General features: G+C 44.0%; 1 protein-coding gene across 1 annotated transcript in view; it reads right to left on the reverse strand.

Annotated features, from left to right (window-relative positions):
* The window catches only part of LOC147896128 (Metallo-hydrolase/oxidoreductase superfamily protein), a 39,871-nt gene that overhangs the window by 15,321 nt on the left and 3,319 nt on the right, over nucleotides 1-21,231 (reverse strand). The gene's annotated exons all lie outside the window — the stretch shown is intronic.

The raw sequence follows: 21,231 nt of genomic DNA on the forward strand, positions 1-21,231 counted from the left end.
GGTCAAAAAATGTAGTAAGCTCTTGTGCACTGTACATAATGAGGGGTAGGCACATAGATATGCACTTTTATGTTTTGGTATGGGTTCTGGGATACCAGAGACTACTTCTAGAACTATGATGAATGGTTGTATATATTTCAAGATAAATAAAAATATGTTTTTTTGCAGGGGCACATGGAAAATGATGAGAAGCGGTGTGGGTACACCAGTATCCAGAGCATTTGTGATATCCAATGTGTGACGGAGTTTTTTGTGTGTGACTTGATATATGTTCTTTTATTACCTTGTGTCTTGGGTTTCCTTTGTTATGAGTGGTTTCCATTTGTTGGGGCTCATATTAGTTTCACGTGTTTCAACGATGGGTTCATTATATGTGATAGCTTGTGGGTAAGTGCTGGCTTGAAGGGAATGTGCATTAAATGTGAATGTGGGGCATTTTCTGCCTCGGTGTATGTTTTCTAGGAAAGGGAAAAAGAGTGGTTTAATGCATGTGGTGAGGTGGCCAGCAAATGTGGGAGTTCTGCATGGATGTTGCAAAAAAATGGATACGTGGTCAAACAATCAGAGACAGAGAGGAGTTGCCATGGTACGTGGGAGAAGAGAGTTCGAGTTTCCAAATGGAACTGATATTCGTGGCTGTTTTTTGATGGACGGGCATGCAAACGAAGGGGGGCTGAGTTCTGAATTGAGAGAGGAGAAGAGGTGCAAAGGGAGAACGAAGAAGGGTGGTAGCAAAGAAACGCAGTTCAGTGTGACGTTTTTTTATTCTTCTACGATGGAGTCCTAAGGGAGCTGGACTCATCATGAGAGTAGTGAAAGGCTGGTTGCTGATTGTAATTTGTTCTAAGGGAGCTGGACGACTTCTTTGCAATACGTTCTTGTTGTGATCATTTGCTGATTTGATCGTGGGACATTTCCTAAGAAGAAGGCTTGATTGACGGGCTAGTTCACAATGGTTTCACGATCGTAGGAAAATGTTGTTGCTGTTGAATTGTAAGGTGCTCCTACATCATTCTCTGGTTGACTCTGGGAACACATCATTCTCTGGTTGACTCTGATTTTCTGACAGTAAGAGATAAGAAAGCTTTGCTGCTGGTGTCTTTTGTCCGTTGGTGTGGTATGAGGAAGATCAGTATGCCAATTGATTGATCGAATTGCGTTGAGACAAGAGATTGTCAGTTTGCTGGCTGGTTTTCTAGATTCGAGAGTTCATTTGAGTTTCTCCTTGGCTGCTCTTATGAAGTGACTGTATGGCGATAAGGCAGAGGCAGTTTAATATCTGCGCTGATTTGTCTATGGATCTACCTATGACCACGTGATTGGTGGGTTGCTGATTTGACAAGGAAGCTGGGTCGCTGACTATTAAAAGAGTTTTGCTGGTTCCATGTGCAACTTGGCCTGAGACAAAAAGACTTCTATGAAGCAATACGTGGTTGGTTCCTAATGCAGATATAGAGAAACTTTTCCCAGTGAGCTGTGGGTTCATTTCTTATAATTTGTTGTTCCTTGCTATGTCAGAAGGTGCTTGTGGGTGTTATATTATCCTGAGATTGCTATTTTGTTTTGGGCTTGGTGGATCGTTGTTACACTCAAGTTAAGGTGACATGACCTCGAAAGGGTCAGTCAACATTTTCCTTTAAAGGATCAATGTTTGTATTATGTTTGTTTGGGCTTCACGTAAATGATCAAAAAGGAATCAAGGTCAAGGTCCTTGGTGAAGGTGACATGGCACTAGACTAGGTGGATCTAAGGCTAAAGGGTCTAAATGCATTAAATGCGCCAAAGGGCAAATGATTTCATTGATATCCCAAGAGAGGGGTAAATGATGCATTTAGGAGGTACCCTAGAATGAAGACATGTGGCATACTAGATCCATCTAGGGAATTGGGGCTTGGTGGATTTGGCAAGCAAAAGCTTTCATCTAAGAGTTGATTCTGTGAGTTTGCTACCACTGAGGTTAGCTGGGAGGATAATCTATGTGCCTATGCCCGTGATTGGTGTGAAAATTAGGCGTGAAGAGTTTTGGTCATATCACTTTGGTATCAGAGCCCTGGTCGCAAGATTGTATCGGGCTGTGGGAGTTTGGAGCGACACTTCGCTCAGAGTGCAAAGAAGAAATGCACACAAAGTTATACGGGATCGGAGTCAAAGACAAAAGCTGTACGTGGGCTTTGTGACGGGAATCTAACGAGCTGTTGACGATTTGAAGCAAGAGTTCACGACTGCAAGCAGAGGGTTATTGTGTCGTTACGGGACTTACATGTGCTACTTGAAGGGCGCCTGGAGTTCAATACCAAGGTCCATTTGTTTGGTGGAAAGGAGCTGCGTTGGATATTAGAGTGGCGCACGCGCAAGTTTACAGGTGGTTACCTTCAGGGCTCCTTGGCATCGCGGGGACTAGCTGTCGTTATATTTTGGTATTTTTCGTCGTTGATTTGAAGGCGTGGAAGACGAGATTATAGGAGCCTGTGAGCACAGGTTAGATTTGCAATTACTTATATCGTGATTCCGTTGGTAGTCGGGGCTAGTGCTTACGTATGGCTATTTGATGGTAAGCGATGCGCTGACGATTCTTGCCCTTGTACGGTGGTGAGAGAGTCCGTGAGCGGTTCATATATTTCTCTCTGGTAATTCAATAGCTCTGCAAAGTTCGTGCGTTACGATGGACAAATGGTTATGTTAGTCGTGACAATTCTGCTCAAGGCTCGACTAATGGATCTGGTAGCCTGCTGAGATACGTGCATTTTGCTGTGAACGAATATTGAGAAGCTTGGTTACATTTAGTCATATCAAAAGATTAAAGATTGTGTTCACGAAGACCTACCTGGTCAGCAGTAGCCAAATCGATGTCACATATTGAAACAAGAGAAGAAAATTGGGTTCCAAGACAATCGCATTCAAGAAGTCGATTTTGAGTTACAGATCGAATGGTGGTTAGCAAGAAGAAATTACCAGGGAGCATCTTACTCTGCTTTTCTTGAATTTTGGTATTTCTAGTGCTATTTCAGATTTTATTTGTCTTTAGTTCGGAGTTCTTGCTCGTTGTATTGGGTTCCAGATTTGGGAGGCATATTGGATTGATGCAAATATTCGGTTATATGCCTGTTATGCATGGGATATTTGCAGTTTAGGTGCAGGAGTTTCCCTGGTATAGGGAAAAGTGGTTTTGGTTGCAGTTGATATATGCCTGGTTAGCTGTAAATTTGGGAGTTGGGCTTCCGATTCTGGATACAATTTAGGTGTGTTTTAAATATTTTTATTTTTATTTTTTTTAAACACCCATCGACCTAAATGAAAGTAGAAGAAGAAGCTTCTAGGGTGGATCCCATAGAGTCGAGAGTCCGACCGACCCCGCAGGTGTCACGCCCAGCAAGCCATACACTATCTGGTAGAATTGCCTTATTGCAGGATGCCTTGCAACAGATTTTAGCGCAACAGTTACAAGCAAATGCAGGGCAATCCGAGCTCAGGAAAATGGTTCATAGTATGTCTGTAAGACCATCTCGTGAAGAGAAAGGTAAATCTCCAATGGAACCTGAAACCAGTGTTCATACGGTCAAGCCTAGGAGGGCTAAGGTGCCTAATATTGCCAATTATTGGCCAGAAAAGTATTCTCGTCGGATGTCTGACCGTAGTTCCGATATCATAGAGACCTGGTTACACAAATGGAAAGAGGCTTTCGCCATTTATGAGATCAAGAATGATATGAAGAAAATCCGCTAGGCCACCCATATGTTTAATGAGGCAGTGGATAGGTGGTGGATAAAACAGCAGAAAGATGCAGTGGCATCCACTACTTGGGAAGGGTTTAAAAAAGAATTTAAAAAACACTTCTTACCTCCTGAGGAAGCATCCCGAGCTTGGATCGGTATCGAAACCTTCGTCAGAGAAATTTATCAGTGGCAGAATATACTGATAAGTTCAGAGAAAGTGTAATGAAAGAAGTTTATGAACCTCTACCTCAGTCAATCTAGGTAAAAGATTTTATCTTTGGATTGAATGATCGGATCAAAATGAAAGTTCGGGCTAAGTATGCGAACACGCTAGATGAAGCAATTGCCATAGCCCTGAATTATGAGGATGCCAAAGGAAACAAACCAAGTGGGTTTGTGCAGGTTGGAACTCGCTATGAGTACCCAAGAAAAACTGAGTTTAAGAAGAAGTGGATTAGCAAAGGGAGTGCCTCACAGCCTAGTGGTCAAGCGAAGCAGGCGAAGGCAATTGAGACGCCTAAATCAAGTACCACCATTGGAATGAAAAAAAAAGTAACACTAATGGCAGCTCGGGCTTGGTCAAAGTCTTCTTTGAGCCCAGAGCAAAGAGAAAAAGCGAGGAGAGAAGGCTTGTGTTTTGTATGCCTTCAGCCTCATTAGTGGAAAGATTGTCCACGAAATAAGGATCGTCGGATGGCTGAGATGGTGATCTCAGAATGCGACGTGGAAATGAAGGGAAGTCCCAGAGTAGAACAGATGCAGATTCAGCTAGCGGAATCTTCTTAAAGGTCAGTACCTGTTTTGTTATGTGTGTCTGTTGCTAAGCTAGTAACTAGAGCACCTGATAATGTCCTGTCAAAGCCCGCAGCAACGGGGTATACAGCCTTTAACGATATGGAGTTAATTAAGATGAAAGGGCAAGTAGCCAATCATGAGGTCATTGTGTTGTTTGACTCAGCGTCAACGCACAATGTAATTAACTCAAGCTTGTAAAAAGGTTGAAATTAAAGACGAGCCCATCTGACTATGCATATACAGTCAGAATGGCAGACGGAAGTTCAATTGAAGTATGGGACCAAAGGGTTACCCAGTTGGAACTTCGAATTCAGGGCTATGCTGAGAAACTTGATTTTGAAATGACAAAGCTTGCTCATGCAGACATAGCCCTGGGTAAGGCTTGGCATTCTAGGAAGAATCCAACCATAGATTGGAAGAAGCACATTTATCAATTCAAGATGAATGATGTGCTGTATGTCTTACGAGGTGAAAAAGATATACCTCAAGGACCGTTGGTTTCCGTAATGGAAGTTCGAAAAGCTCAAGAAGAGTTTTTGTTTCTTTGAACAGCATCGGTAGAGCCGATTGATGGTCCTTTGGCTAGCACTGATGTTACCCGAAATGGAGAGATGGCCAAGTTGGCTGATCAAATAGCAGAGGAGTTCTCTGATTGTTTTAGGGATGAGTTACCTTATGGGTTACCTCCAGAGCGGAATGTTCAGCATAAGATTGAACTAATCCTGGGGACAAAACTTGTAAATAGACCTCCCTGTAGGTTAAGTTTTATCGAAGAAGCAGAGGTACAAAGACAACTGGAAGAATACCTCAAGCTGGGGCAGATTCAACCCAGTTTCTCACCTTTTGCTTCACCAGTGATATTTAAAAAAAAGAAAGATGATACTTTTCACCTCTGTATAGATTACAGAGCATTTAATAATATCACTATTAAGCACATGTATCCGATGGCTCAAATCGATAATTTGCTAGATGCGTTACATGGGGCCATAATTTTCATTAAGATAGATCTTAAATGTGGCTACCATCAGATCCGTATTAGAGCCGAGGATGTGCATAAAACCGCTTTTAGAAGCAGGTTTGGACATTATGAGTTCATGGTAATGCCGTTTGGACTTACCAATGCTCCAGCTATATTCGTCATGTATATGAACGATTTACTACGTCCGTATATCGGGAAGTTTGTAGTACATTTTATTGACGATATTCTTGTGTTCAGCAAAAGTATTGCTGAGCATCATTAACACTTAAGAATAGTGTTCAATACTTTGAGAAAAGCCAGTCTTTATGTAAATAAAAAGAAAACTATACTGTGTATGGTAAGACTTGAATATTTAGGATTCATTATTACTCCTGAGGAGGTAGAAATGGATCCAAAGAAAGTGGCTGCAATACTGACTTGGCCAATCCCTCAAAGTTTGACCGATTTGCAATCATTCTTAGGATTTGTCCAATTTTATCGAAGGCATATCAAAGGATATTTCGAAATAGTATCGCCATTGACCGATCTGACCTCAGATAAAGTACCTTTTATATGGAGACAGAATCAACAGGAAGAATCAACAGGAGAGTTTTAACACCATAAAACAAGCTGTGGTCTCAAGACCGGTGTTAAAAACAGTTGATCCCTAGAAACCGTTTTCCCTTAAAACCGATGCAAGTGGCATTGCGGTAGGAGCAGTTCTCCTCCAAGAAGGAAGGCCAGTAGCCTTTGAAAGCAAGAAGCTTTCTCCCTCTCAACGAAATTGGCCAACTCATAAATTAGAGTTGTGTGCTGTTGTCCATGCTCTAAAAACATGGAGACATTATTTGTATGGGTCACAGTTTTATGTTGATGTTGATCATGATACTCTGAAAACATTTTTGTGAACCACCTGACTTGAATGGCCGCCAAGCTAGGTGGGCAGAACTCATGCAGGAGTTTAACTTGACGATTCGGTACCAAAGAGAATAGGCAAGGTAGCCTATAAATTAGAATTACCACAGGGTTGTAAGGTACACCCAATGTTTCATGTTTCTCGTTTAAAGAAATTTTTGCATACAGGTGACTCACTAATCGAGGGTGTTGTTTTGTTTCAGGAGATAGAGGATGATGCAAGACGCAAACCAACAAGAATCTTGGACCGAGGAACAATGCAAGTACGCAATTGGAAGATACCCACGGTGTTGGTTGCATGGCATGGTTTATCTCTATCAGAAGCTACCTGGGAATCCGTATACCAGTTACGGAGAGTGTTCCCAGACTTTATCATCGAGGACGCTGATGCTTGAAGAGGGAAGGAATGTTACGCTCAAGTTGAGGTGACATGACCTCGAAAGGGTCAATTGACATTTTCCTTTAAAGGATCAATGTTTGTATTATATTTGTTTGGGCTTCATGTAAATGATCAAAAAGGAATCAAGGTCAAGGTCCTTGGTGAGGGTGACATGGCACTAGACTAGGTGGATCTAAGGCTAAAGGGTCTAAATGCATTAGATGTGCCAAGGGGCAAATGATTTCATTGATATCCCAAGAGAGGGGTAAATGATGCATTTAGGAGGTACCCTAGAATGAAGACATGTGGCATACTAGATCCATCTAGGGAATTGGGGCTTGGTAGATCTCGCAAGCAGCAGCTTTCACGTAAGAGTTGATTCTGTGAGTTTGCTACCACCGAGGTTGGCTGGGAGGATAATTTGTGTGCCTATGCCCGTGATTGGTGTGAAAATTAGGCGTGAAGAGTTTTGGTCATATCAATCGTGGGCCTTCTTTTTTGTTTCTGGGAATGATTGCAATGAGCTTGTGTATGACACGATTCCTGTATTTTGGATCCATGCTCTCAATGGTGTGCTAGGCCACTATCTCTTGGAGCCAGTCCACTCTGCAGTTCTGATTCCATGCTTGCCCCGGCCTCAATGTCTTCGAGTCTAAAGGTTATCTGTTGTTTTTTTAGCCGTGTTCCTCTTTTGTTTTATCACCGCCAAACTCACAAAAGTTTGGATTCCTGTATTTTGGATCCATGCTCTCAATGGTGTGCTAGGCCACTATCTCTTGGAGCCAGTCCACTCTGCAGTTCTGATTCCATGCTTGCCCCGGCCTCAATGTCTTGGAGTCTGAAGGTTATCTGTTGTTTTTTTAGCCGTCTTCCTCTTTTGTTTTATCACCGCCAAACTCACAGAAGTTTGCCAACATGATGGCACACTCTTTTCTCTCGACTTTCATCCTTATCCTTGAGACAAGGGTCATGTAAGCCAGCATAATCTAGAATTTTAAACTTCTACGCTAGAGGGTGAGGCTATTAGCCTAAGAACTAAGGTTAAAGAGAACCATTTGGAATTGAAGTCTAAGGAATAAAGAGCATTCAAGCTACGTTTAGCCGCAACCTAAGGCTATATACTTGTACAAGAGCTTAGTCACTGATCTTGTGAAGGGCTCTTTTGTGGTATGGGATGCAGATGTCTATTGAGCTAGAGTCACACCATGGACATTACCATGACCTCTATATGTTGGAATTGGGTGGTAAGTTTCAAATGTGATTTGTCTCAGACTCATCTCAAAAACATATAAGAATATATTCTCATGAATCCCTCATAGAATGCTCCACAATGAAACAAGAAAGATGATGCAAAAATATCTCCAAAAACTACTATTTTTTCATTTTATTGCAAAAGAGAAGATAAATATGTCACAAAAGAGGCAGTATCAAGCAAGAACTCGTTAATTCACTTCTTGATGCTCTAGAGATCTAGTGACATGTAACAAAACTGGTAATGCCACCCAATGACTCTTCTGTTATCTCTAGATACTCTTGTCACAGGCATCCACAAGCCCGTGGCCATGCTAGCCGATGCCAACGCATTCAACTACCACACAAGCATCTGTACAGCAATGGAAGCAGCCTTGCGCAGTCAGCAATCAGCACACAGTCAACAGACAGTCAACGCCATGTCATCGCATGTCAAAAAACAAAGAGTTGACTTTTTGGTCGGCTTGGTCGCTGGTCGTGTTGACCAGCCAACCAAAGTCAACGGTCAGCATTGACCAAGTCGGCCAGGCTGACCTAACAGCTATAAAAGGACAGCCTTTGGCCCTCATTGGGCATCACAACCTCAGAATAGCAGCAACAAGGCCTCCCTACAGAAGACCAGCGGGGTTAGCCTCAGCCTCTTCAAGGATCTAGTGAGGATTCACCTCCTTCACATAGTCTAGCCTTTCCAGTTTTGCAGTGAGGGTTTCAACCCCTTCATACAGTTGCATTCAGCCCTTTGATTCATTGCTCAGTTGTATCTATTTCCTCTTCGGAGGTGCACTGCATTCTCTCCCTCCACCCGTAAGAACAAAAACTTATGTAGCTACCCAAGAAATGCAATCAAGCTTCTCCTATTGTCACAGAAACGTACTTATCCCATGAAATAAAGAGAACTATTTTGTTACGACTCTGGTCAAAGAGAGTTGACTTTAGTCAACCAGAGAAAGTTTCTATTTTATTGTGCTATTTGTTTATATGCATAGTAGGGATGCCCATAGAGAGCTAATATTAGTCCAGGGACATAGAATGCGTGCATTAGCTAACCATTAATGGGTGAAATGTGTTGCTTATTGTTGTGTTTTGTGACAGGGCCTCATGCTAAAATCCCTCCCTTTTAAGGATAAAAGAATATGTGCAAAATGGCGACCGGCTCTGAAGGAGGGCCCATCGGAGTTAAGCAATTGGATGGCCCAAGAAAGCTCAGCTTTCTAGGAAAAGCTGGCCTATTCTAGCTAAAAGCAGGTGCCAGCTTTTGGACAGCACCCGTTTTCTGGCTGCCTGCCAAGTTTATGAATGCCAAATCTATCATGCTCTCTTGTAGAATCGAGTCCTATCAATCGTCTGGCTCCCTTGCGAGCCAGCTGTAGCAGTTTTCTATTGAAATAAAAACCCCTTCAAGTAGGGCCAGCCTTTATTTCTGGCTCCTAGCGTGTTTTTGCTCCTCTCTCTCACTCCTCTCATAATTCAATTGATTTCCTAGCCAGATCGTTGAGTTTTCCTTCATGCATATAAGTTCCAGGCTTCATTGTTTGCCTTGGACCAAATACTCAAAGCATTTGTGTTGCTGAATTTGATATAGATCTGAGAGTTTTGCAAGGCGGCTGAGTTTAACACACAAACAACAGCCTTTAGACTCCACTGCTTTCCCCCCCCTTAATGGACGGTGGACACCCTTGATAGGCAAGTCAAAGACTTGGGACTTGTCCAGCCATGAAACAAATAGTAGGTAGAGCCACACATTGTATTCCAGACAAACAGACTATGTCTGCTTGAATTTGTGGAAAAGAGACTGAAGGTATAACATTTACGAACTATTGGAATAACCAAACTAAGTGAATGCTGTGGATGATACACAACAAACCCCCCCCCCCCCTTCTTTTTACTAAAAAGGATAAAAGACTACCAAGACTGTTTTCATCTTTGAAAAGGGGTAATTAAAAAGATGTAGCTGCTTTGAGCTTTGAAAGGCTGCAGCAAAGAGGGTATGTTGTATTGGAACTGAAACATAAACAAACACAAACTGTATCATGTGGGTAAAGCTTTGGCATGAAGCATTTAAAACTTGTAGACTCATAGGCTGAGTTTAGATGGGTGGAAAAGCCTGAAATTTTGGGCCAAAGTGAGTGTCAAGGTATGAATTTTAATAAGAATATTAAAGAAGTCGGAGAGAATGGAGCTTGTATTTCCTTCTTCCACAGGTTCTTAAAAAGATTCCAGACTCACTTTCCCGTACGTCAGTTCCATCTCATCTATTTCCTTGAATAGAATCTTCACATCCCTTCTTCTAGACCTTGGAAGCAAGTATCTTACATTGCTGCTACAGAAATTCAACAAGAGTAATTGATTTCTTACAAAACTTTGTTGATCTTTATCAGAAATCAATAAACCTATTTTAATTCTTTGAATACGACTCGTTGGACATAACTGGGCCAAACCTTTTACAAGATGAAAAAACAGACATCTAAGAGTAGCCAAAACTGCCAACTTCTCTGCTTTGCCAGGACACATGAACAAGAGGGGTAGTACGTTATCACCAGTACCCACAAATATACAGGAAAAAACTCAAAATTTATGCTGGGCTGAGCATACACCCACCTATATTGGTTCATCCTGCAAACACTAACATGTATCCCTACTGGTTCTTGACAGTTGTTACAGCACCTTGAGGCACAAAAACAAGACGTTTGCTTTCCAGTAGCAATAGTGTTAGCATCACCAAACTGCTCTCTGTAAGCATCCACGAAGGCTGATGTCCCAAGCATATTGCTGCAATGGTCACCTTGTTAGAAAACAGAAGGAAAGAATCACTCTAACCTCCAGCCAAGACCTCTCCCACTCTAGCAACACTCAACTCAGATAACTGATCACAGATACAATACTCACTCAGAGAAAACTTAGGCAGAGAGAGAATATATTCATCCACTGGATGGTGGGCAGAAAACTGGCTCCAGGAGAGCAATACAAAACTCAGCCAAGTGCTGAGACAAACTGCAGAAATTCTCTCTGTCAGAAAATGCCAAGTCTGAGTGCACAGCACAGCCCAAATCAGAGGCTTTCTGTCCTGCACTGGATGGCTGAAATGAAGGGAAGTGAGGGCCTTTTATAGGCACTGCCCAGGCCTGTTGGTCTGACCGACCAGCAGGGTCGGTTCCCTAACTGGGGACCGACCAGGTCGGTCAGTAAAACCGACCAGGGTCGGCCCTGGTCGGTGGCCCTGGTTGGACCGACTGGTCCTGCAACAGGGCCCTATAAAAGGGCGCCCTGTGCAGCCAGTCCTTTGCCTCTAGGTAGGCATGGAGCCCCCCCAGAATGCTGCTGTTTGCTGAGTCTCTCTTTTCCCATCCCATCTTACCCTCACTGCCCCTTGTCCCCACAAAACGGGGGCTCACAGGTGGGAACAGTGAGTCTCTAAACCCCCCCTCATATTCACAACTGTGGGCCAATCCCCATGCGTTTGATGAGGTGCTCCATCTGTTCTCGAGGGAGTGCCTTCGTGAAAAGGTCGGACAAATTGTCGGCGGTCAGGCAGTAGATAAGCTCGATCACGTCGTCGATGATGAGCTCTCGAACAAAATGATAATGAACTTCGATGTGTTTGGTCTGCGCATGGTACACTGGATTCTTTGCAATAGCTATGCAACTCTGATTGTCGCACATCAGCACTGTCGCATCCTCCTGACACACATCCATATCCTCCAGAATCCACCGCAACCACAATGTCTCACAAGCGGCTGTACACGCGGCTCTGTACTCTGCCTCTGTAGATGAAAGGGATACTGTGGGTTGCTTCTTACTTAGCCAAGAGATGGCTCCAAATGCAAGTAAGAAACAATATCCTGTCGTCGACCTTCTGGTGTCCACGTCACCTGCCCAATCACTGTCACAGAACCCGCCTAGTTCAATGCCTTTGGTGTAGCTGATCCCAAAGGTGCAAGTACCCTTCAAATACCTCAGCACACGTAAACCTGCATTCCAATGATTCTTCCTGGGAGAAGCAGAAAACTGACATAATAATCCAACTGCATAGCAAATATCCCGGCGCGTATTGGTAAGGTAAAGCAAACTTCCTACCAATCGTCGATACAAAAGAGTATCAACCAGCTGAGATGTGTCGTGAACACTTAGCTTCAGCCCGACCTCCATGGGAGTTAAAGCTGTTCTGCAATCCTCCATCTGAAATCTCTTCAGAATCTCTCTGCAGTATTTCTCCTGAGAAATGAAAATCCTGTCTTTAGCCTGCTTTACTTCAATCCCAAGGAAGTAATGTAATAATCCAAGGTCAGTCATCTCAAACTCAGACATGAGTAGCTCCTTGACCTGTGAAATCTTCTTGACATGATCACCTGTCAAGATAAGATCATCAACATAGAGAATGAGTACCAATCGCAATCCCTTCTCAATGAACAAGTAAAGGTTTGCCTCAAAAGGACTCCGACTGAGCCCAATCTTCTGAAAGAATATATCAATCCTTTGGTACCAAGCTCTGGGGGCCTGTTTCAGCCCGTATAACGCCTTCTTCAACCTGCAGACCTTTAATGGGGACACTAGATCCTGAAAGCCCGGTGGCTGCTCCACATATACCTCCTCCTCCAGGGTTCCATTAAGGAATGCGGACTTCACATCCATTTGAAAAATAGGCCACTGGAAATGGGCAGCAAGGGCAATCACTGTCCGGATAGTAACCATGCGGGCTGTGGGAGCAAAAGTTTCATCAAAATCCATGCCTTCAGTCTGAGCAAAACCTTTCACAACCAACCTGGCTTTATACTTATCCAAGCTGCCGTCAGATTTGTATTTGAGTTTGTATACCCACTTAGTGCCGATGACTTTCCGTCGAAGGGGCCTGGCCACTAAGTCCCATGTATGGTTCTTCATAATAGCATCCATCTCTGCCTGCATGGCAACCTGCCATTCGGGATTGTCTTTCGCCTCCGCGAAGGTTCTTGGCTCAACAATCTGAGCCACCAAAGCAACATTCACGGATGGGGTCTTTTGAAGACATTGAGACCGACGCAATCCGGAACTGCTACTCTCAGGTAAAGAGGTGACACGAGACTCTTCCAATGTCCGGAGGTACCATTGGGGCAACTTTTTCTGCTTCTCTGTGGGAGGAGGAACAGGAACCTCTGCGGGAACATCCTGCTCTTCCTGTGTATCGGGTGGAATATTAGCTTTTGATTGGGTAACCTCTTGAATGGTCAATCTGGGACGGGGTGGGATCGGGGGTTGAACAATCTCCTCCTCCTCAATCTGAGGCTCCTCCTGGGGTTCAGGTTCTTTTTCCGCGAAGACAACATCACGACTGATGAGTATTTGCTTCTTTACTGGATCGAAGAGGCGGTAGGCCTTGGATTCTTCACTATACCCAACAAAGATACATGGTCTGCTTCGGGAATCAAGCTTGGTCCTATCTTCCTTGGGCACATGCACCCACGCGTTAGAACCAAAAATGCGGAGATGAGAAATAGAGGGCTTCTTACCATAAAATGCCTCATATGGAGTCTTGTCCTTGACGGCCTTTGTCTTGGTCCGGTTGAGAATGTGTACCGCTGTATTGATAGCTTCACTCCAATAGGCTTTAGAAAGATTTCTCCCTCGGAGCATAGCAAGCCCTGTCTCAGTGGTGGTTCTATGCTTTCTCTCGGCTACCCCGTTTTGCTGAGAAGTATGTGCCGTGGTGAGTTGTCGCTTGATCCCATGCTTGCGACAAAATGTATTAAACTCACTTGAGGTGAATTCTCCCCCCCTGTCTGTGCGAAATGTCTTGACATCTTCCCCTGTCTCCTTTTCAACTCTAGCTTTCCAGTCTTTGAATTTCTCAAAAGCCTGAGACTTTTTAGCCAAACAATATACCCAAGTCATTCTACTGAAATCATCCACAAAGAGAAGGGAATACCTGGATCCTGCCCATGATGCAATAGACATTGGACCACAAATGTCGGCGTGAACCAACTCAAGTGGTTTGCTGGCCCGAAACGAAGCTTCTTGTGGGAACTTATCCCTGTGCTGCTTGCCTTCAAGACAAGCCCTACAGACATCATCCTTGCCTGTAATTGGTGGAAGTCCATCCACCATCTTTGACTTTGACATTTCAGCCAAGATTCCATAGCTGACATGACCGAAGCGCTCATGCCAAAGTTTGGACTTTCCGTGATCATCATGAACCAACATTGCACTGAGACGGTACAGTCCATTCTCTTCAACACCCTGTGCTACCACTTGCCCACTCCCTTTGGATGTCACGGTGACCTTGCCATCTTGGAAAAGAACTGCCATGTTGTTTTTGTCCATCTGACTTACAGATAGTAAATTCTTGCAAAGGTCGGGTACATAAAGTACTCCAGAGATATCCTTCTCCTCACCCGCCGTGGTAATGAAAGGAATGCTACCTATGCCCTTCACAGGACATGTCCGGCTATCCCCAACAAAAACTTTGGAATCCGGGTGTGTACTGTCCATGGTTTTGAACCACGTCCTTCTGTTGGACATGTGCTTAGAAGCACCACTGTCAACATACCAACCTTCTTTTCCTTCACTAACTGCATAAGCTGAACAATGTTCACTGAGTAAGAATAACTGACCAGTTGTCACATTGGCAGAATCACTCTTAGGCTCTTCTTTGTTTTTGGCTTCTCTTTTCCGCTTTTGATCCGCCTTCTTCTTCCGGCATTCTTTGGCAGAGTGGCCAAGCTTTTCACAGTAAAAGCACTTCATTTTCTTCTTACGTTCAGCGTCCTCTGATTTCTTGGAATCCTTTGACTTGCCTTTGCCAGTCTTGTCTTTGGCAACCAATGCCTTTTCGTCGTCGTGCGTAAAGAGTTTCTCTCGGGCCTCCTCCTGAAGTAGGAGTGGACAAAGCTCCTCAAAGTTGATTGGCTTTGTCCGTTGACCCGCAGTGACCGTAGTCACAAAACTTTTGAAACTCCGTGGCAACTTGTGGAGTGTGAGTAATGCTAATTGACTCGAGTCCACCTTCTGACCAACCGCTGCGAGCTGGTCCCGCACAACTTTCACCTTCGTCAGATGATCATGAACACTGTCACCCTCATTCATATCAAGGTTATAAAGCTGATGCTGCAATGTGATGATACGAGCTGTATTATCGGTTTCATACAACTCCTTCAGTATGGTCCACGCCTCTGAAGACGTTTCTGCCAACTGGATATGAGGAATAACAGAATCTGCTGTCGTGCCTATAAGCATTGCTAAGGCCTGAGCATCCCTCTCCTCCCATGCACAGAGTTCATCTGCATCTGCTTCAGCTAGAACTTCACCTCTCTTGTCCACAATATCCTCCGGCTTTTATTCAGTACCATTGACAATCTTCCACAACTTCCGTGCCAACAGATGGCTTCGGATCTTGACTTTCCAGATTGGAAAGTTTGTTCCATCAAGCTTTCCAGCTTCACCAAAATTAGGGATAAATGAAGAAGGAAGATGACTGGAGAAGGAGGAAGGACGAGCAATGGATGTAGAGGCTTCTGATCGCTGATCCATCTCGGTGAATAGCTACAGAACTTGAAAAACTGAAACAGAAATAAATGAACTGACCTTCTGTACTGAACTGAGCTGAAAACAGAGTTGCCTTACAGCCAAGGAACTCCTTCCTTCAGAGAGTGATATAGATGAGGAAGAGTCGGGAGCCTATGGCTCTGATACCATGTTAGAAAACAGAAGGAAAGAATCACTCTAACCTCCAGCCAAGACCTCTCCCACTCTAGCAACACTCAACTCAGATAACTGATCACAGATACAATACTCACTCAGAGAAAACTTAGGCAGAGAGAGAATATATTCATCCACCGGATGGTGGGCAGAAAACTGGCTCCAGGAGAGCAATACAAAACTCAGCCAAGTGCTGAGACAAACTGCAGAAATTCTCTCTGTCAGAAAATGCCAAGTCTGAGTGCACAGCACAGCCCAAATCAGAGGCTTTCTGTCCTGCACTGGATGGCTGAAATGAAGGGAAGTGAGGGCCTTTTATAGGCACTGCCCAGGCCTGTTGGTCTGACCGACCAGCAGGGTCGGTTCCCTGACTGGGGACCAACCAGGTCAGTCAGTAAAACCGACCAGGGTCGGCCCTGGTCGGTGGCCCTGGTTGGACCGACTGGTCCTGCAACAGGGCCCTATAAAAGGGCGCCCTGTACAGCCAGTCCTTTGCCTCTAGGTAGGCATGGAGCCCCCCCAGAATGCTGCTGTTTGCTGAGTCTCTCTTTTCCCATCCCATCTTACCCTCACTGCCCCTTGTCCCCACAAAACGGGGGCTCACAGGTGGGAACAGTGAGTCTCTAACACACCTGCTCCTCAAGAGCCATCACAATGCCCTGTCTCAATAGCTTGTGTCAGCCTTCGGCTCTCTGATGGAGATGCCCACCACCATCCAAACTTAAAATACTCCACTCTGAGAATTGAGTTTAAAAATCATGTGCCACTACTTCTAAGTCCAAGGTCATAATTTCACAATACGATGTCTCCCCTGTAAGCTGTCCTCCTGTATGTATATTACAGCAATATGATTTGTTGTCGGGTTAAGCTCTTTACTCTCACCTAACACAATCTTGACATACAAACTAGCTCTTCTCATCAATGCAATGGCCACACATGGTATGGAAAGCCAGACCCACCATCTGAAAAGATTCTTCAAAAGCCTCTAATAAACTCACCTCTGATGTTGTATTCTTTCTTGTGAACTCCATGGCCACCAAAACTCTACCTGGTATCCACCATGTAATCGCACATTGACAAGCTAAAGATCTCCGTAGCTCTACCCATTAAAACTCCATAGCCACCAAAATTCTGCCTCATTTCCACCACGTAATCGCACATTGATAAGCATAGCATCTACCCACTATGACTGACCATGGTACAATCGACTATCCTAATCACTACCATGATAGTCCTTAGGCATCTAGAACCTGAACATTGGCCAGGCCTGTCTACTTGAAGTAAATCAGACACTGTATATATTGCCTTTAACATCTCCAAGAAGCAAAACAGGGATACTAGTATTCCAACCTACACAAATGACCTCTCTATGATCCACCACTTCCTGAAGCGTAAATTTTCCATCTTTATCCCTTGTGAGCCTCTTCCTTCTCTGTAATTCTGTAAATCAACAAACCTAGAAGTTCTGATATAGCCCAAGTCACCACAAAGGTTGGCAGCATTAAACATAAATTAGAGCCCAATCATGGTTCTTCGTCATAGCAAAAGCAAGACTAGGAGGCCACTCACTACATCTTTACTTGGCCTAATTTGCCAACGTTTTGATATTTTCTGAGCAGTTGTATGGGGCATAATTTTTTGATCGATCACCTACGAGCACTTGGCCTTCCACATGTGCTAAATAGTAATACCTCTACCACTTGTTGGAATATAAGGGTCAATGCCCCACTTGTGAGCCTCCCATATGAGGAGTGCAATGGGGCTTGACACCTACAACCAGTTGGGTGTAGAACGTGCCACGTGGGCACATGATAATGGTGTCACATGTGCACCGATAGGGGAATGGAATGGAGCTTCCATGTGGGCAGTAAGCACCTGCTGCTACATGGGCTAGGTTAACCCAGCCTCCATAACACTAGCTACATTATGTCCAAACGTTGACATAACATTCTCCCCCCGGTATTCCGAGAAGTACTGAGACATAAACTCTGGGAATCAGTGCCCAAGAGAAGCAATATTTTCCCAAGCCCTATTAACTTCCGAGTGATCTCTTCACTTAACCTCAGCTCTTGAACAAACCTGCTCCTAAGCTGTAGGTTTGTAATATACCTAGATGAGTCCACGAACATGCCCAAACTCCTCCTCTAAAAACACAACATAGTGCAGTTTTAATCTCATAAGATTGAAAATCATAAACTCCATCACACATAGCAAGGGCGTCATCAGCGCCCAACAGAGGGTGTGAACCATAGTATAAACATATGCTCTCACACATACACATCCCCACACCCACACATATTTGAGCATCCATTTATACAAAGTCTTCGTACTAAGTTTCTGTCAGCTCTCCGGAGGTGAAGGGAAGACTCAACTATGACAAAGGCTAGCACTAAAGGAGAAGGCTAGTCAAAAGGTAGCCCAAAATTTCTTCATTCAAGCTACAACTGCTACTAAGCACAACTTGTAAGCCACTTCATCGATCAATTTAAGCATCAAGAACGGACCACAAAAGCATTATAGACCTGACCAGCTTGCAATAAATGAGAATCTTGAGGGATCTTCAAGTAAACCCACTAGCCCTCTGAGAGAACTAGAGATGACCGCTTCTCATTAGCATAAACCATGCTCTACCTTCACGACTTTTTTAGCTTTTCCTTGCAAATTGTTGTTGTTGTTGTTGTGACCGAGGAGAAAGAGAGAGAGAGAGAGAGAGTAAAAAAAGAAAGAAAGAAAGTTTATTAAAAGTCTTTGAAAGACCGAATGGTCTATGACACTGAAAGAACCAATAATCTAAAAGGGTAGCACCTCTGAGCAAGGTTCAAGAAAACTATAACCGAGCATGCAGAAGATGGAAGCTGTGATGTGGCAGCATTGTGAATATCATCTGAAGTTGGCGGAGGAGGCAAGCATAGCAAGGAGCCCACTATGTATGAGGCGGTGGTGGCATAAAGCTGTGATAAAGCCCTAGCAATTCGATATTATAGTCCATTGTGGTCTCCTAGCTATGGCCCTAAGTCGAACAAGTGCCACTGTCACCCTTGCCGTCTATGACTCTGATCTGATGAGGATGGAGGGAAGGTCCCCTAGTCTGATATGTGCCTCAACTCCCTGGCGAGTCTCCCGTGTCTCTCGCTCTGGTCCTCGAATCTGTCATCTTCCTGAGGCCTGCTGTGTCATAACAAGGAAAATGGCCATTTTATTAATTATAGACGATAGAAACATTATCACAATGATGGGCCAATTTGATGACAACAACTATTTGTATTTATAATGGACACCAACCGAATTGTTATGGTGGTGTAGATAGGGCATGTCGAGCTGGAACCAGACGGCACCGAATTTGGACATGTAACACTTATTTAATTAATAAAGATGTGCCACGTGTCTAGGTTCTAGGGGCAATAGGAAAGGGAAGGGTGCATTAAATGGTAGATGCATGGATCATAGGCTAAGGATAGGTCTCAATGGGAATATGGAACTTGAGTGTCTCAAGGGATATTTATGAAGGGGTATTCCCCTTCATTGTGAATCTCACGTAGCATTTTTCCTATCACCTTGCATTCATCGACCATCTCTCTCCCACCTCGCATATTCCCACAGGAGCGCTCTTCCTCCATTGAAAGGCCCAATCGGTGTCAAATTTCTGCATGCATTGAACCCATTTGCATTCTTGTAAGGCTAGTTCTTCACATTTACTCTTTCGCTGAGAAAACTCATGATCATGCTCTGAGTGGACTATGATGGTACACCCTGATCTTGCCGCTATGTCCTAAGCAAATTCTCCTTGTGACAAACCGCCCCATGAATGAAAATCACCAGACATCTTTGATCTGGTTCGAATAAGAAATTAGATAGGAGTCCGAAGCCATCCCTGAAGAGAAAGTGATAGTAATCTTGGATCTCACGATACGCAGGGCACCTGAAAGAGAGATGCTCATGTCACTCAATCTGCTCCCGATCACATGAAGTACACATGCGACCCTCTTTAGATATGCCCTCGGCCCATCCACTCTCAATGAGAAGTTGGTAAGATGAGATGCGAAAGTAGCCAATCGATATCCTCAAGGGGTGGGGAAGACAGATCCATCGTATATCTTGGTGGGTCAATGAATCCACCACTGAAATCGGCAAGCAGTGGCCCTTATAGAAGCTAAGCTTCATAGGAAGCTCGCATGTCGTGAATGTGTGTAGTTTTAAGAGATCCTCCTAGATAACCTAGTTCACTCGCAATATGTGAGTGGGATGGAGAAGCCCTCAATGCTATACTGAAAGCGGGGTAATCTCTCTATGTGGAGACCCAGACTCTCAAACCATCTACATGTACATGCATACCAACACCTCTAGTACACCCTCAAGAGAGAGAGTGTGTGTGTCTATTAACGTCCACGGGAGACCAAGATAGCCATGGGACAACAAGAAAACCATCTAGTACATCAGCCTAGGGAGGGCACAAGGGCAGCTCCCACGGAGTGCAAAGGCAGCTCCATTTTATTTAAAGTACCTACTTGATTACCTAGATAAAGCACACATATATGGTTGGCCATATATTAGTTTAAGACTGAGAGTCTTTTGGCTTTGATTTGAACTCTTTAATAAGTGCTACTCCTTCACGGTATACTACCCATTTCCCATCTTTCCTAGCAGCCTTGACCTTTGCTAATTCCGTTGCCTTGTTCTTTAGTTAAGCTTGTGGAAGCTCCTCAGCTATCCATACTTTCGTACCCTTCAGCTTATAAGATTGTTGTAGAAGCTTGATCCACAAATCTTTTGATTTTAATGTAAGGATGGCATGACCTTTAGCTTGTCCAATAGAAGCTGGTCTGGAGTCGTCATCTTCCTCCTCATCACCATCCGTCCATTCAATGTTGGGCAAGCTGCTTTGACCTTGCCAATGTTTCACTTAATGTGTCCTCCTCTTTGTATCAATCTTCTGGGAGTCCCCCTATTCTAATCTTCAACGCGTTGTCCCGTCTAGCTTCATGTTCTTTAATCTCTACTTGAATAGCATTCTTACTTGCTTTTGTGTCCACTTCCACACTCACTTCCTTCTTAATTGTTTCAACTTCGGTATGCACTAAATCCTTGACTGTGGAGACCAACTGGGGGGTAGGGGGAGAAGCCTTACAAGCCTTTACAGCTTCATCTATAATTGATTGTTGTCCAGGCCCTTCAAGGACCCGAAGTCTAGCTGTCACGTGTTTAAGTAATATCTTCAACTCCCTCACTTCTTGCTGTAAGAAATAAATCTGTTCATGTTGCCACACACACACACACACAGTGAGAGAGAGAGAGAGAGAGATCACCCTTAAATTGATGTATATCTGCTTATGTCTTTTATTTTCGAACTATGATGCAGGTACTCTAAACAACTTAGAGTTGCTTTTTTGGCACTCCTTTGGAGCTGCCATGTACCCTCCCTTAGCGGATGTACTAGCTCGTTTTCCCAAAGACCTGTTGATCTCCCATGGACACTAATAGACTCTCTCTCTCTCTCTCTCTCTCTCGGTTAACATCCACACTTCCAAACATGACAATTAGTACAGGCACCTTTA

The sequence above is a fragment of the Dipteris shenzhenensis genome, chromosome 12 (genome assembly GCF_047967505.1).
Source record: "Dipteris shenzhenensis isolate YYH24624 ecotype China chromosome 12, Dip_SZ_1.0, whole genome shotgun sequence".
In the NCBI taxonomy this organism is placed as follows: Eukaryota; Viridiplantae; Streptophyta; class Polypodiopsida; order Gleicheniales; family Dipteridaceae; genus Dipteris; species Dipteris shenzhenensis.